Genomic DNA, 12,523 nt, shown 5'->3' on the forward strand with positions numbered 1-12,523 from the left:
TTTTCACCATATTTATTCAATCTGTATGCTGAGCAAATAATCCAAGAAGCTGGACTATATGAAAAACACGGCATCAGGATTGGAGGAAGACTCATTAATAACCTGTGATAAGCAGATGGCACAACATTGCTTGCTGAAAGCTAGGAAGACTTGAAGCACGTACTGATGAAGATCAAAGACTACAGTCTTCAGTATGGATTACATTTCAACATGAAGAAAACAAAAATCCTCACAACTGAACCAATAAGCAACATCATGATTAATGGAGAAAAGATTGAAGTTGTCAGGGATTTCATTTTACTTGGATCCATAATCAACACCCATGGAAGGCAAAACCAAAACCAAACCCACCGCAGTTGAGTTGATTCTGACTCATAGTGACCCTTTAGGACAAAGTAGAACAGCCTTACAGGGTTTCTAAGGCTATAAATCTTTATAGAAGTAGACTACCTCATCTTTTTTTTTCCCCCAGAGTGGATGGTGGGTTTGAACGGCCAAACTTTTGGTTAGCAGCTGAATGCTTTAACCACTACACCACCAGACCTTCTTCCCACGCGAGCAGCAGTCAAGAAATCAAACAATATATAGCACCAGGCAAATCTGCTGCAAAAGGCCTCCTTAAAGTGTTAAATACCAAAGACGACATTTTGAAGACTAAGGTGTGCCTAATCCAAACCTCAGTATTTTCAGTCGCCTCATATGCATCTGAAAGCTGGGCAGCAAATGAGAAAGACTGAAAAATTGTTGCATTCAAATTGTGGTGTTGGCAAAAAGTATTGAATCTGTCATGGACTGCCAGAAAAATGAACAAATCTGTCTTGAAAGAAGTGCCGTGGAACACTTCCTAGAAGTAATAGTGAGACTTAGTCTCTGGTACTTTCATTATGTTATCAGGGGAATCATTCCCTGGAGAAAGATATCATGCTTAGTAAAGTAGATGTTCAGAGAAAACGAGGAAGGCCCTCAACGAGATGGATGGACAAAGTGAAGCAATGATGGGCTCAAGAATAGCAACAACTGTGAGGCTGGTGCCGACCGGGCAGTGTTTTGTTCTGTTTTACATAGGGTCGCTATGAGTCACAAGCAACTCAATGACACCTAAAAACAACAGGTCACACACAGCTTGCTGCGTGCTTGTCCATTGCTATGCCCCCTTCTCTGAAGCCAGTAGGTGAGTCCAAACGGTTCTTGTAGAAAGTCCAGTCCCACCTCCATGGTCCCTTCTTGCATGGCTCTCAAGGTACTGCTCTTTCACTTTCTACTGTCATGTTCAACTGTTTTCAAAAGTGTATTCTGGGCCAAGATGACTAAATCAGGGGCTTCCACGCTTTTCCCCAAGACTCTGTGCCTGAGTGTTGGATTGGAGTGCAGAATCCCAGTCTGAGTTATGTAGTGCTGTTATAAGAAAAATATTACAAGTGGGTGGCTTTAACAAATAGAATTTTATTTTCTCACAGTTTGGGAGGCTAGAAGTCCAAATTCAGGGTGTCAGCTTTAGGGGGAGGCTTTCTTTTTCCACCAGCTCTGGAGAAATGTCCTTATCTCTTCTGCGCTTCCATTCCTGGGCAATCTTACTGTGGCTTGGCATCTCCCCCATTTTGGTCTGCCTAATCTGCTCCTTTTATCTCTTGTAAGAGATTGAATCAAGACACACACTACACTAATCCTGTCTCAATAATTTACCAGAAAACTCATTCCCAAATGGGATTATAACCACAGGCCTAGAAGTTATGATTTACTACACATATACTGGGGAGACATATTCAATCCGTAACACTCCCCCTCTACTCATCTGTTACACAATTATGGAGGAGGCTAGAATCTGTATGTAAAATATGTAAAAAAAACATTCTTCCGTTGAAAATGATCCATTATCCTTCTTTTCAAGACACTTTGCTGTCATGGTGACCACAGGTCAGTAAAAGAGATTCTCACCTGTTTCCCATTTACTCACTCCTCTTCATATTTTCTCACAAATCTCTGTGAACTACATTCATTTATTGGCATCTCAGTGATACTCTTTCAACTCTCAGCAAGTGGGCATTCTGTAACAGTGAATCCAGTCCCCAGGACTGATAGGGCACAGACCGGTACATCTTGACCTGAATCCTCCAGGCAAATGAAGAAAAAGGGCTCAGCTGATGGGCTGTCAATGAATAAATAATAAGCATTCTGCCACCCTGTTTCTGTATGCCGTGGGTACAAATGTCTGCAATGGAGAGGAAGGGAGACAAGAGAACTGAGTCAGGGCCCAGAGAAACAGAAGCCTCTTAAACCCACTTGACACACCCTCTCTCTTGCATTCAATTCCAAGGTGGCACACTCATGATCACATGCCTTCTTCCCTCCAACCTACAGTCTGAAGGCCTATCAAGGCCCCAGGAGGGCTGAGCTGAAGGCAGTGAATGTAATAATGAGATCTAGGATCAAAATAGGACTCTCTGGGTGGCACAAACAGTAAAGTGCTTGACTACTAACTGAAAGATTGGCAGTTTGAACCCACCTAGAAGTGCCTTGGAAGAAAGGTCTGGAAATCTGCTTCCCAAGAGCAAGGCCCCTAGGTGGCGCAAATGATTAGTGCTCAGCTGCTAACCAAAAGTTTGGTGGTTTGAGCCCAGCCAGCAGCATCCCAGAAGAAACTGTCCTGGTGATCTATTTCTGTAAAGATTATAGCCAAGAACAGCCTGTGATACATGGGGTATCCTAAGTTACAAATCAACAACAAAAACAAATTAGCAACAAAAGTCCTCTGAAGCAGTTCTACTGCACACATAGGGTCACTAGGAACTAGAGTCAACTTGATGGCAACTGGAAAGAATCAAAAGGTCTGATTTGGTTTGATGTCAGGCAAGGCAATCTCTCCATCATAACTTCCCCTCTGCAAATTGGGACCAAGACATCTGCCCTGCCTGCCTGTGAGATCATTGTCAGGATCAAATCATGGGGTAAAAGTGTCTTCTAAACTCTGTGTGCAATTTGCAAACATTGCAAATTGATGAAGATGATGGTGATGCTGGTAACAATGATAAGAAGAGTCATTACAATTGTTGAGTTCTTACCATCTACTGAGCCCTGGTGCTTTACATAGTCTCATTTAATCTACTTGAAACAGGTATTTTTAGAGCCCCCCTCTTAAATTCAGGAGCTCTGGTGGCGTAGGGCCTAAGGCACTTGACTGCTAACCAGAAGCTTGGCAGTTCAAACCCACCAGCCACTCTGCAGAAGGAAGACTGGGCAATCTACTTCTATAGAGATATTGCCTCAGAAACCCAAGGAGGAGTCGCTATGAGTCAGAATCAACTCAACGGCAGGGAGTTTGGTTTTTTGGTTTTGTTAAGTTCAGCCAAATAAAGTAAAGGGTTATCTCCAGGTGGATCAAAATATAAGCTGAAAATCTTGACTGGAAGAAGGGTCTATGGGGGGGGGGGGTCATGTCCTATGATTCCAGGCACAAATGGAGGCTAATGCAACATTAAACTGGAAGCAAGCCAGTTGTCCTTGAGTTGAGTAAACTCCAACTCATGGCAACTCCATGGACGTCAGAGTAGAACTGTGCTCCATAGGATTTTCAGTGGCTGGCTTTTTTTGAAGTGGATTGCCAGGCCTTTCCTCTGAGGGGCCTCTTGGTGAATGTGAACCTCCAGACCTTTGGTTAGCAGCTGTGTGCATGAACCATTTGTACCACCCAGGGACTTCAGTGCAATGTTGGAGGCCCTCTAATGTAGGAATTCAGGATTGCCTCAGGTTAGGGTCTACTGGAGGAGGACCCATTCTGTTGTCTGGAGCCAGACAGCTAAAAATTTTAGGATTTGTGATACTTTTATAAATGTTAAGGTCTGTATCACAGAAGAGAGAAAATATGGAAATAATTATAGCCAAATAGTTACTTAGAGCTTACTATGTCCCAAGTATCATTAAACACTTTACATAGATTATTCGATAGAACAGTAAATTCTACCTCACAGAATTTAGTGATTTAACATATGTAAAAAATTCAGTACAATTCTCTTTTTTTTTTTTTTTTAATTGTGCTTTGGGTGCAAATTTACAAAGCAAATTTGCTTACATTCAACAATTCATGCACATTTGATTTCACACCCCAATTACCATCCCCACCATAGCAAACTCTCCTCCCCTCCTCTCCTTGTGACTAACCCCTCCCTGTGCCCTTCTTAACTATGCACTCCTGCCTGTCCAGCTTTCCCTCTATGTGAATGCTATCCCTCTAATGTCTCATGGCTGATTACTCTAAGGGGTGCATCTCCCTAGAGTAGGTGGGTGTATCACCCTGAGATAGGTGTTCTGCATGTAGATTTTTCTACTGTTGGGCTGAGAGCCAATCCATGGAAGTGAGTCCATTTCTAGGCCTGAAGGGTAACCTAGGAGTTCCACCAGTCTCTATCTGACCAGTAATTTTGGTCATTTTTGTGTTTTCAAATTTTGTACCACATTTTTCCTTGCACTGTATCCAGGATCCCCAGTTTTGATCCCTTCCCAAGTGGTTGGTACTGGTAGCCAAGCACCATCTAGTTCTTCCGGTCTTGGGGTCATGAAGGGTGAGGTCCTCATGGTCCATCTTATCCTTGGACTAATTGTTTCCCAATGACTTTGGTTTTCTTTACTCTTCTTTGCTCCAGATGAGAGGAGACCAATAGATGCACCTTAGATGGCCACACAAAAGCTTTTAAGACTCCAGTCACTACTCACCAAGTAGGATGTAGAACAAGATTTTTGTGTACTTGTTGTGTTGTTGTTATGTGCCATCGAGTCAGACCCAACTCATAGCGACCCCTCCTTGGGTTTCCGAGGCAGTATCACTACTGAAGTAGATTGCCCAACCTTCCTTCCGAGGAGTGGCTAGTGTATTATGTTGTGCCAAATGAGCATGATGTCCCCTGAGACTACAGTCCTGAGTCTGCAGGCCCAGTGCTTCTCTCTTTCAAAGTGTTTGGTTGTCTCTGAAAAGTTACTGCTACTTTGCCTTCCGCTGCTTCTGTAATGTATGTGGCTAATTTTGTAGCACAACTGCGTATGTAAGATTATCTTCAGCCAAATCTATCCTTGGTCTAGGGTATATTTCTGTTCACCTACCCCCACCTGATCTTCTCACCTGTCCATGCATTTATCCATAGCCTGGTGTTTGGTATTAGTGTTAATGCAGTATTGTGCATATGCTAGTATTTGCCTCTGTTGTCTATATCTTATGTGCATGTTCCAGTGTCCTTCCTTTCCCCAATGTCATCATGCTGGTCACAGAATCTTTCCATATTGTCCCTCTCCTCACCCAAATCAACAAGTGACTCCCCAACTAATAAAACATTCCCCCCCTTCCCTTCCATCCCCAGTAACCAACAAAGTTAATTTCCTTCCTTAAGTAAACTTTTCCTTGACTTTTTACAATGATGGACTCATACAATATTTGTCCTTCTGCGATTGACTTATTTCATTCAGCATAATGTGCTCCAAGTTCATCCACATTGTGAGATGATTCATGTATTCTTTGTTATTCTTTAATGTAGCATAGTATTCCATTTTGTGAAGATACCATAGTTTAGTTATCCATTCATTGTTGATGGGCATTTAGGTTGTTTCCATCTCTTTGCTCTAGTGAATTGTGCTGTGATGAAGATGGGTGGGTATATGTCTGTTCATAACCTGTCTTTCACCTCTTTAGGGTATATTCCCAGTAATGGAATTGCTGAATCAAATGGTATTTCTTTTTACAGTTTTTTAAGAAAAGCCTCTTCTGGTTACCTAGTGCCACTCTGACAGGAATATACCACAAATGGGATGGCATGAACAAACAAGAGTTTATTCTTACAATTTTTGGAGGCTAGAAGCCCAAGTTCAAAGTGCCAGGCGCTAGGGGCTTGGTAAAAGCCCCTTAAACTTAGGCTTCAACTCTGCCTCCTGCTCCCGGCCCACTGAAGCTAGAGGCTTTTCTTCACTCAGACAGCTGCTGGCTGCTGAGACTGACAAGCCCAATGTTGACAAGTAAAAAGGCACAGTCCCGATGTTCCCAGACCACATGGCAGGCCACTAATTCAAATCCATTAAAAGTCCCAAGGTCAGCAGAGCATTGGCAGGCTGCTGAACAACAACACGGCTACATGCAGGGTTCAAGCATGCCATAAACTAGAGACTATTCCCCCAAGGCTTCTCTTTATATACAGAAAGCAGACCATATCCCTATGTCAGGTCCTCAGCTGCTCCCAGTAGATTCCACTACTGGAATTGATTACCAGTGTCATGGAGTTGATTACCAGTGTCATCATGGAGAATACTACATCCAGCTGCGCAGCCACTCAACCAGGTCCAGCCAAGTTGATACACAAACTTAACTACCACAGACCTCTTTGTTGATGTAGAGGAATCCAACTGATTTTTGTCTGTTGACCTTGTATCTTGCCACTTTGCTGAATCTTTGTATTAGTTCTAATAATTTTTTATGCCGAGTCTCTTGGATTTTCTGTGTATAGGACCAAGTCATCTACAAATAGAGATAGCTTTACTTCTTCTATGCTAATTTGGGGGAGTTCTGGTAGCATAGTGCCTAAGGCACTTGACTGCTAACCAGAAGGCTGCAGCCACTCCTCAGAAGGAAGATGTAGTGAAACTGCCTCAGAAACCCAAGGAGGGGTTACTATGAGTCGGTCTGACTCAATGGCACATAACAACAACAACATGCTAATTTGAATGCCTTTTATTTCTTATTCTTGCCTTATTGCCCTGGCTAGGACTTCTAATACAATGTTAAATAAAAGTGGTGATAGAGGGCATCCTTGTCTGGTTCCCATTCGCAAGGGGAATGCTCTGAGTCTTTGTTAACAATAATGTTGGCTGTTTCCTTTACTTGTATGTCTTTTGTTATGTAAAGGATTTTCCCTTCTATCCCTATTTTGCTGAGAGCTCTGAACAGGAATCAGTGTTGGATTTTCTGAAATGCCTTTTCTGCATCAATTGATATGATCGTAGTTGTTTTGAACCATATGATGTGGTTCTTTTGTTTTGTTTATATAGTGGATTAGATTGACTGTTTTTCTGATGTTGAACTATTCTTGCTTACCTGGTATGGATCTCACTTGGTTATGATGTATTATTTTTCTGATATGTTGTTAGATTCTGATGGCTAGGGTTTTGTTAAAGATTTTTGCATCTATATTCATGAGGGATATTGGCCTGTAGTTTTCCTTTTAATGCTGTCTTTCTCTAGTTTTGGTATCAGTGTTATGCTTGCTTCATAGAATGAATTTGGGAGCATTCTGTCTTTTTCTATGTTCTGGAATAGTTTGAGTAGTGTAGGTGTCAACTCTTCCCTGAATGTTTGGTACAATTCTCCAGTGAAGCCATCTGGGACAGGACTTTTTTTTGTGTGTGGGATGTTTTTTTTTTTATGACCTGCTCAATTTCTTCTTTTGTTATGGGTCTGTTCAAGTCTTCTATCTCCAACTGGAATAGTTTAGGTCTGTCTTGTGTTTCTAGAAACTTGTCCATCTCTTTTAGGTTCTTGAATCTGTTGGAGTACAGTTCTTCATAATATTCTATTATCTTTTTTATTCTAGTTGGTTCTGTTGTGATGTCTCCCTTTCATTTATTATTCTTGTTATTTGCATCTTCTCATTCTTTTCCTTTGTTAAATTTCCCAGTGGTCTGTCAGTTTTGTTAATCTTTTCAAAGAACTAGCTTCTTGTTTTGTTGATTTCCTTGTTTTGTTGATTTGTTGTTTTGGTTTTTGGTTCATTTATTTCTGCTCTGATCTTTGTTATTTTCTTATTTCTGGATACTGTAGGTTTCTTTTGTCGCTCTTTTTCTAATTGTTGGAGTTGTTGAGTTAAAGTGTTGATTTTTATTCTTTCTTCTTTTTTGATGTGTGCATTTATTGCTATAAATTGACCTCTGAGTACTGCTTTCCCTGTGTCGCAAAGGTTTGGGTAAGTTGTATCTTCAGTCTCATTTGTTCTAGGAATTTTTTTTTATACTTCATTTCTTCTGTTACCCAGTAGTTTTTGAGCAGTGTATCATTCAGTTTCCATGTATTTTATATTTTTTCCTTGATCTTCCTATTGTTGTTGTTGTTATGTGCCGTCGAGTCAGCTTTGACTCATAGCGACCCCTCCTTGGGTTTCCAAGGTGGTATCACTATGGAAGTAGATTGCCCAACTTTTCTTCCGGGGAGTGGCTAGTGGGTTTGAAGTGCCAGCTTTCTGGTTAGCAGTCAAATGCTTAGGCATTATGCTACCAGAGCTCCTGATTTTCCTATTATTGACTTCTGCTTTTATAGTGTTGTGGTCTGAAAAGATGCTTTGCAGTATTTCAATGTTTTTGAATTTATTGAGGTTTGCTTTATTTTCTAACATATGGTCTATTCTGGAGACTGATCCATGTGCACAATTAAGTACAATTCTTGCTCATAGCACTTAATGTTAGACAGAGATGAAGAAGGGAGGAGTCCTGGTATAGGAACAAGAACATAGGACTAGACCCCAAAATGACCTGGGTGTTTCCTCCCAACTCTATCACCACAGTAGATGGGTGGTCCTGGAAAAATCACTTCTTGATGATCTCATCCTCATTTCAAGTCATTGTCTAGTTGCAGATGAGTCACTATATATACAACCATGAGATCCAGACCCTCATATACACTGTCTATATATATGAGGCATCCATGAGTTTAAGCTGACTTTATGGCAACTAATAATAATTGCACATTTGGATGTTTCAAAATTGCCTCAAACTTAGTATGCTTAAAACTGACCTTCTGACTCCCCCTTCCTCTAACTCCTCTAAATATGTCTTCAGTTTTTTTTTTTTCTCTGCCACACAGTGGCATCACCCACCATCTCTCTAGTTGTTCAGGCCAGAAACTCTGGAATTATTTTAACATTGTCCTCTCTCTTTTGTCTCACATCTAAAGCATCATCAGAACCTGTTGATGTTAATTAGTAAACGTTTATCTAATCCTCCTGCATCACATAGTCTTCACTGCCACCACTTGATACCAGATTACGATAACCTTTCTCTGGACCACTATAAGGACTTCTTAACAGGTTTCCCCAATAGCAGCCTTGTCCATTCCAATTCTTATTTTTTTCTAACCTTTGCAGACAAAGTGATTTCTAAATACTAATTTGACTTAATGTACCCCCTTCCCCCACCCCTTAAACACTTCAGTGACTTTAAAATATATTATATTGTGAAATATGACAAATGTACAAAAAAATCCATAAAACAAAAATGTATTGTGTGGTGATGGGATTAACAAACTGTAAAATGAACACCAGTGTAATCCTCACCTAGAGCAAGAAATAGAACATCACCAATGTTTCCATCTGATGACTCTTCCTCCTGTAGAACTCTTATCCTAGTTATGCTGTTTTCTTTCTTTTTTTAAAAAAAATATATGTTTAAAAAGTTTTTTAAACATTTATTTTTAAAATATTTAAAAAATGCTAGTCATGACCCTAAGCACTGTAGTTTAATTTTGCCTGATTTTAAAAGTTTTTATAATTGAAACATGGATCTTGGCTGAAAACAAAGAATACTGGAAATATATTTACTTACGTTTTATTGACTATGCAAAGACATTTGATTCTGTGGATCTTAACAAATTACAGCTAACATTGTGAAGAATGGGAATTCTAGAACACTTAATTGTGCTCATGAGGAACCTGTGCATAGACCAAGAGGCAGTCATTTGAACAGAAAAAGGAAATATTGTATGGTTTGAAATCAGGCAAGGTGTGTATTCTTTCACCATACTTATTTAATCTGTATGATGAGCAAATAATCCAAGAAGCTGGACTACATATATGAAGAAGAACATGGCATCAGGATTGGAGGAAGATTCATTAATAACCTGCAATATGTAGATGACACAGTCTTGCTTGCTGAAAGTGAAGAGGACTTAAAGCACTTACGAATGAAGATCAAAGACTATATAGTCTTCAGTATGTATTTCACTTCAACATAAAGAAAACAAAAATCCTCACAACTGGACCAATAAGAAGCATCATGATAAGTGAAGAAAAGATTGAAGTTGACAGGGATTTTATTTTATTTGGATCCACAACCAACATCCATGAAAGCAGTAGTCTAGAAATCAAACAATGTATTGCACTGGGAAAACCTGCTGCAAAAGCCCTCTTTAAAGTGTTAAAAAACAAAGATGTCACTTGGAAAATGAACATGTGTGTGGTAGTTAAGGTTGTTGTCAACTTGGCTGGGCCTGGTTGAGTGACTGGGCAGCTGGAAGTAATTATTCCCCATGGTGAGACTGGCAATCAACTCCATGGTGGAATGGGCCACGAGCAGGTGAGTAGCTGCTTTAGGGATGTGGTCTGTTTCCGTATATAAGGAGAAGCTTTGGGATTGGTCTCTAGCTTTTTGGCACACTTGAACCCTGCATGTAGCCAAGTCGTTGTTCAACAGCCTGCCGATCTTGGGATTTTTCTGGACTTAAATTAGTGGCCTGCCATGTTAGGTGATATCGGGACTGTATCTTTTTACTTGTCAACCTTGGGTTTGTCAGCCTCAGCAGCCAGCAGCTGAAAAAAGCCTCCAGCTTCAGTGAGCCAGGAGCAGGAGGCAGTTGCTGAAGCCCAAAGTTGAGGGGTTTCACCTAGCCCCTAGAGCCTGGCACTTTAAACTCAGACTTTTTGTCTCTAAAAATTGTAAGAATAAACTCTTGTTTGTTTGAGCCATTCCATTTGTGGTATATTCCTGTCAGAGAGGCACTAAGTAACCAAAACAGTGTGCCTTACCCAAGCCATGATATTTTTAGTTGCCTCATATGCATGTAAAACAAGGTGATAAATAAGGAAAACTGAAGAAGAGTTGATGCATTTGAACTGTGACATTGGGGAAGAATATTGAATATGCCATGGACTGCCAGAAGAATGAAAAAAATTTGTCCTGGAGGAAGTACAGACAGAATGTTCCTTAGAAGTGAGGATGGTGAGACATCACTTCACGAGCTTTGTACATGTTGTCAGGAGGGACTAGTCCCTGGAGAACATCATGCTGGGTAAAGTAGATAGAGAAAAAGAGGAAGACCCTCAGTGAGACGGATTGACACAGTGGCTGCAACAATGACCTCAAGCATAGCAATGATTGTGAAGATGGGACAGGACTGGGCAATGTTTCATTCTGTTGTACAAGAGACTGCTATGAGTCTAAAGCAACTCAATGGCACCTAACATCAACAACAACATAATTGAAATCATTCTACCATCTATCTATCTGTCTATCTATCTATTCTAGTTAATCTGGCTTCTTTTGCTCATTTTATCTTTAAGATCGTCCATGCTTTTCATTTTTATTTCTGTATAATATTCCATTTATATATGAATATAATACAATGAGTGTTATATCTGTTCTAATAAGTTTATCCATTCTATTATTTACAGACATTCTAAGCTCCAGTGACATTTGATTGCTACCCAGAAAGCTGGTGGTTCAACTCCAGCAGCCAGCCACTCCTCAGAAGGAAGACTGGGCAATCTACTTCCATAGAGATACCACCTCAGAAACCCAAGGAGGGGTCGCTCTGAGTCAGAAATGACTTGATGGCAGTGAAAAGAAGTTGTTTATAAAGTCCTTTATTTCTTGAGAGCTTTGGCCAAGCCAATCGATATGAAAATAACTTCATATCAAACCAAAAAAAGCAAACCCTGGAGGACACGCTGAGTGAAATAAGTCAATTACAGAAGGATAAATATAGTATTAGTTTGTTGTGGAGGGTCAAGGAAAGGTTTATATACAGGAGGGAAACTTTGTTGGTTGCCTGGGGTGGGAGGGGAGGGGAGGGAAAATTGCAAAATAAATAAATATATTGACTCATGTTACTTTAGTTTTGTATATTTCACTGTACATAAATTATATTTCAATAAAATGCATTTTAAAACAAACAAACAAACTCACTGCCTTCGAGTTGGATCTGACTCATAGCAACCACTCCTTGGGTTTCCGAGGCAGTATCACTTCACTATGGAAGTAGATTGCCCAACCTTCTTTCTGAGGAGTGGCTGGTGGGTTTGAACTGCTAGCCTTTGTTATCAGTCAAATGCCTTAGGTATTACGACACCAGAGCACTCTCTTACCTTGTACTAGGTCTTCATTTATTCACAAAACCAATTATTTGACCCAATGATTTCATTTCTACATAGCTGTCCTATGCCAATGCTTGACAGACTTTATTGGTGTGTAGGGATCATCTAGAGAACTTATTCAAATGCAGATTGTGATTCAGTAGATTCAGGATGAGGCCTGAGAGTCTGTGTTTCTAACATGCCCCCAGAAGATAGGGACCTGCTGGTCTGTGGATCACACTTGGAGAAACAAGGGCCTAAGCCGTATTTCTTAACTTTGATTACATTTTAGGATCATTCAAAAAAAATCCAAAACCAAACTCACTGTCATTGAGTCAGATCCGACTCATAGTGACCCCTCCTTGAGTTTCCAAGGCTGTATCACTATGGAAGTAGATTGCCCAATATTCCTTCCAAGGACTGGCTGGTGGGTTTGA

The sequence above is a fragment of the Orycteropus afer genome, unplaced genomic scaffold (assembly GCF_000298275.1).
Source record: "Orycteropus afer afer isolate SDZICR_OR568_19922 unplaced genomic scaffold, OryAfe1.0 scaffold00047, whole genome shotgun sequence".
In the NCBI taxonomy this organism is placed as follows: Eukaryota; Metazoa; Chordata; class Mammalia; order Tubulidentata; family Orycteropodidae; genus Orycteropus; species Orycteropus afer.